Here is a 5,796-nt window from a genome sequence, read left to right as displayed (position 1 = left end):
TGATTCGTGCGGCCAACTTTTGTCAATTAATGCCAATATTGGGACAGGTGGGTGCGAAGTTTTTCACCGGAATGCAAAAGTTCAAAAACCACAAAAACATGATTTTTGGACATATTGGAGTGTATTGGATGCATTCGTGGCAAGAACTCACTTCTTAATTCGCGCGGCGAACTTTTGTCAATTAATGCCAATATTGGGACAGGTGGGTGCGAAGTTTTTCACCGGAATGGAAAAGTTCAAAAACCACAAAAACATGATTTTTGGACATATTGGAGTGTATTGGATGCATTCGTGGCAAGAACTCACTTCTTAATTCGCGCGGCGAAATTTTTGTCAATTAATGCCAATATTGGGACACGTGGGTGCGAAGTTTTTCACCGTAATGCAAAAGTTCAAAAACCACAAAAACATGATTTTTGGACATATTGGAGTGTATTGGGTGCGTTCGTGGCAAGAACTCACTTCGTGATTCGCGAGGCGAACTTTTGTCATTTAATGCCAATATTGGGACACGTTGTTGCGATGTTTTTCACCGGAATGCAAAAGTTCAAAAACAACAAAAACATGATTTTTGGACATATTGGAGTGTATTGATTGCGTTCGTGGCAAGAACTCACTTCTTAATTCGCGCGGCGAACTTTTGTCAATTAATGCCAATATTTGGACACGTGGGTGCGAAGTTTTCCAGCGGAATGCAAAAGTTCAAAAACCACAAAAACATGATTTTCGGACATATTGGAGTATATTGGGTGCGTTCGTGGCAAAAAATCACTTCGTGATTCGTGCGGCGAACTTTTGTCAATTAATGCCAATATAGGCACATGAGGGTGCGAAGTTTTTCACCGGAATGCAAAAGTTCAAAAACCACAAAAACTTGATTTTCGGACATATTGGAGTGTATTGGGCGCGATCGTGGCAAGAACTCACTTCGTGATTCGCGCGGCGACTTTTGTCAATTAATGCAAATATTGGGACACGTGGGTGCGAAGTTTTTCACCGGAATGCAAAAGTTCAAAAACCACAAAAACATGATTTTTGGACATATTGGAGTGTATTGGGTGCGTTCGTGGCAAGAACTCACTTCTTAATTCGCGCGGTGAACTTTTGTCAATTAATGCCAATATTGGGACACGTGGGTGCGAAGTTTTTCACCAGAATGCAAAAGTTCAAAAACCACAAAAACATGATTTTCGGACATATTGGAGTGTATTCGTTGCGTTCGTGGCAAAAAATCACATCGTGATTCGTGCGGCGAACTTTCGTCAATTAATGCCAATATAGGCACATGTGGGTGTGAAGTTTTTCAGCGGAATGCAAAAGTTTAAAAACCACAAAAACTTGATTTTCGGACATATTGGAGTGTATTGGGTGCGTTCGTGGCAAGAACTCACTTCGTGATTCGCGCGGCAACCTTTGTCAATTAGTGCCAATATAGGGACACGAGGGTGCGAAGTTTTTCACCGGAATGCAAAAGTTCAAAAACCACAAAAACATGATTTTTGGACATATTGGAGTGTATTGGGTGCTTTCGTGGCAAGAACTCACTTCGTGATTCGCGCGGCGACTTTTGTCAATTAATGCCAATATTGGGACACGTGGGTGCGAAGTTTTTCACCGGAATGCAAGAGTTCAAAAACCACAAAAACATGATTTTCGGACATATTGGAGTGTATTGGTGGCGTTCGTGGCAAAAAATCACATCGCGATTCGTGCGGCGAACTTTTGTCAATTAATGCCAATATTGGCACATGTGGGTGCGAAGTTTTTCACCAGAATGCAAAAGTTCAAAAACCACAAAAACATGATTTTTGGACATATTGGAGTGTATTGGGTGCGTTCGTGGCAAGAACTCACTTCGTGATTCGCGAGGCGAACTTTTCTCATTTAATGCCAATATTGGGACACGTGGTTGCGATGTTTTTCACCGGAATGCAAAAGTTCAAAAACAACAAAAACATGATTTTTGGACATATTGGTGTGTATTGGTTGCGTTCGTGGCAAAAAATCACTTCGTGATTCGGGCGGCGAACTTTTGTCAATTAATGCCAATATAGGCACATGTGGGTGCGAAGTTTTTCACCGGAATGCAAAAGTTCAAAAACCACAAAAACATGATTTTTGGACATATTGGAGTCTATTGGGTGCGTTCGTGGCAAGAACTCACTTCGTGATTCGCGAGGCGAACTTTTGTCATTTAATGCCAATATTGGGACACGTTGTTGCGATGTTTTTCACCGGAATGCAAAAGTTCAAAAACAACAAAAACATGATTTTTGGACATATTGGAGTGTATTGATTGCGTTCGTGGCAAGAACTCACTTCTTAATTCGCGCGGCGAACTTTTGTCAATTAATGCCAATATTTGGACACGTGGGTGCGAAGTTTTCCAGCGGAATGCAAAAGTTCAAAAACCAAAAAAACATGATTTTCGGACATATTGGAGTATATTGGGTGCGTTCGTGGCAAAAAATCACTTCGTGATTCGTGCGGCGAACTTTTGTCAATTAATGCCAATATAGGCACATGAGGGTGCGAAGTTTTTCACCGGAATGCAAAAGTTCAAAAACCACAAAAACTTGATTTTCGGACATATTGGAGTGTATTGGGCGCGATCGTGGCAAGAACTCACTTCGTGATTCGCGCGGCGACTTTTGTCAATTAATGCAAATATTGGGACACGTGGGTGCGAAGTTTTTCACCGGAATGCAAAAGTTCAAAAACCACAAAAACATGATTTTTGGACATATTGGAGTGTATTGGGTGCGTTCGTGGCAAGAACTCACTTCTTAATTCGCGCGGTGAACTTTTGTCAATTAATGCCAATATTGGTACACGTGGGTGCGAAGTTTTTCACCAGAATGCAAAAGTTCAAAAACCACAAAAACATGATTTTCGGACATATTGGAGTGTATTCGTTGCGTTCGTGGCAAAAAAACACATCGTGATTCGTGCGGCGAACTTTCGTCAATTAATGCCAATATAGGCACATGTGGGTGTGAAGTTTTTCAGCGGAATGCAAAAGTTTAAAAACCACAAAAACTTGATTTTCGGACATATTGGAGTGTATTGGGTGCGTTCGTGGCAAGAACTCACTTCGTGATTCGCGCGGCAACCTTTGTCAATTAGTGCCAATATAGGGACACGAGGGTGCGAAGTTTTTCACCGGAATGCAAAAGTTCAAAAACCACAAAAACATGATTTTTGGACATATTGGAGTGTATTGGGTGCTTTCGTGGCAAGAACTCACTTCGTGATTCGCGCGGCGACTTTTGTCAATTAATGCCAATATTGGGACACGTGGGTGCGAAGTTTTTCACCGGAATGCAAGAGTTCAAAAACCACAAAAACATGATTTTCGGACATATTGGAGTGTATTGGTGGCGTTCGTGGCAAAAAATCACATCGCGATTCGTGCGGCGAACTTTTGTCAATTAATGCCAATATTGGCACATGTGGGTGCGAAGTTTTTCACCAGAATGCAAAAGTTCAAAAACCACAAAAACATGATTTTTGGACATATTGGAGTGTATTGGGTGCGTTCGTGGCAAGAACTCACTTCGCGATTCGTGCGGCGAACTTTTGTCAATTAATGCCAATATTGGCACATGTGGGTGCGAAGTTTTTCACCAGAATGCAAAAGTTCAAAAACCACAAAAACATGATTTTTGGACATATTGGAGTGTATTGGGTGCGTTCGTGGCAAGAACTCACTTCGTGATTCGCGAGGCGAACTTTTCTCATTTAATGCCAATATTGGGACACGTGGTTGCGATGTTTTACACCGGAATGCAAAAGTTCAAAAACAACAAAAACATGATTTTTGGACATATTGGAGTGTATTCGTTGCGTTCGTGGCAAAAAATCACTTCGTGATTCGGGCGGCGAACTTTCGTGATTCGGACATATTGGAGTGTATTGGGTGCGTTCGTGGCAAGAACTCACTTCGTGATTCGCGAGGCGAACTTTTGTCAATTAATGCCAATATTGGCACATGTGGGTGCGAAGTTTTTCACCGGAATGCAAAAGTTCAAAAACCACAAAAACATGATTTTTGGACATATTGGAGTGTATTGGGTGCGTTCGTGGCAAGAACTCACTTAGTGATTCGCGAGGCGAACTTTTGTCATTTAATGCCAATATTGGGACACGTGGTTGCGATGTTTTTCACCGGAATGCAAAAGTTCAAAAACAACAAAAACATGATTTTTGGACATATTGGAGTGTATTGGTTGCGTTCGTGGCAAAAAATCACTTCGTGATTCGGACGGCGAACTTTTGTCAATTAATGCCAATATAGGCACATGTGGGTGCGAAGTTTTTCACCGGAATGCAAAAGTTCAAAAACCACAAAAACATGATTTTTGGACATATTGGAGTGTATTGGGTGCGTTCGTGGCAAGAACTCACTTCGTGATTCGCGAGGCGAACTTTTGTCATTTAATGCCAATATTGGGACACGTGGTTGCGATGTTTTTCACCGGAATGCAAAAGTTCAAAAACAACAAAAACATGATTTTTGGACATATTGGAGTGTATTGGTTGCGTTCGTGGCAAAAAATCACTTCGTGATTCGGGCGGCGAACTTTTGTCAATTAATGCCAATATAGGCACATGTGGGTGCGAAGTTTTTCACCGGAATGCAAAAGTTCAAAAACCACAAAAACATGATTTTTGGACATATTGGAGTGTATTGGGTGCGTTCGTGGCAAGAACTCACTTCGTGATTCGCGAGGCGAACTTTTGTCATTTAATGCCAATATTGGGACACGTTGTTGCGATGTTTTTCACCGGAATGCAAAAGTCCAAAAACAACAAAAACATGATTTTTGGACATATTGGAGTGTATTGGGTGCGTTCGTGGCAAGAACTCACTTCTTAATTCGCGCGGTGAACTTTTGTCAATTAATGCCAATATTGGGACACGTGGGTGCGAAGTTTTTCACCAGAATGCAAAAGTTCAAAAACCACAAAAACATGATTTTCGGACATATTGGAGTGTATTCGTTGCGTTCGTGGCAAAAAATCACATCGTGATTCGTGCGGCGAACTTTCGTCAATTAATGCCAATATAGGCACATGTGGGTGTGAAGTTTTTCAGCGGAATGCAAAAGTTTAAAAACCACAAAAACTTGATTTTCGGACATATTGGAGTGTATTGGGTGCGTTCGTGGCAAGAACTCACTTCGTGATTCGCGCGGCAACCTTTGTCAATTAGTGCCAATATAGGGACACGAGGGTGCGAAGTTTTTCACCGGAATGCAAAAGTTCAAAAACCACAAAAACATGATTTTTGGACATATTGGAGTGTATTGGGTGCTTTCGTGGCAAGAACTCACTTCGTGATTCGCGCGGCGACTTTTGTCAATTAATGCCAATATTGGGACACGTGGGTGCGAAGTTTTTCACCGGAATGCAAGAGTTCAAAAACCACAAAAACATGATTTTCGGACATATTGGAGTGTATTGGTGGCGTTCGTGGCAAAAAATCACATCGCGATTCGTGCGGCGAACTTTTGTCAATTAATGCCAATATTGGCACATGTGGGTGCGAAGTTTTTCACCAGAATGCAAAAGTTCAAAAACCACAAAAACATGATTTTTGGACATATTGGAGTGTATTGGGTGCGTTCGTGGCAAGAACTCACTTCGCGATTCGTGCGGCGAACTTTTGTCAATTAATGCCAATATTGGCACATGTGGGTGCGAAGTTTTTCACCAGAATGCAAAAGTTCAAAAACCACAAAAACATGATTTTTGGACATATTGGAGTGTATTGGGTGCGTTCGTGGCAAGAAC

Source organism: Oryza glaberrima, chromosome 4 (genome assembly GCF_000147395.1).
Source record: "Oryza glaberrima chromosome 4, OglaRS2, whole genome shotgun sequence".
NCBI classification, from domain to species: domain Eukaryota; kingdom Viridiplantae; phylum Streptophyta; class Magnoliopsida; order Poales; family Poaceae; genus Oryza; species Oryza glaberrima.
The sequence above is the reverse complement of the archived record's forward strand: the minus strand, read 5'-3'. Positions refer to the sequence as shown.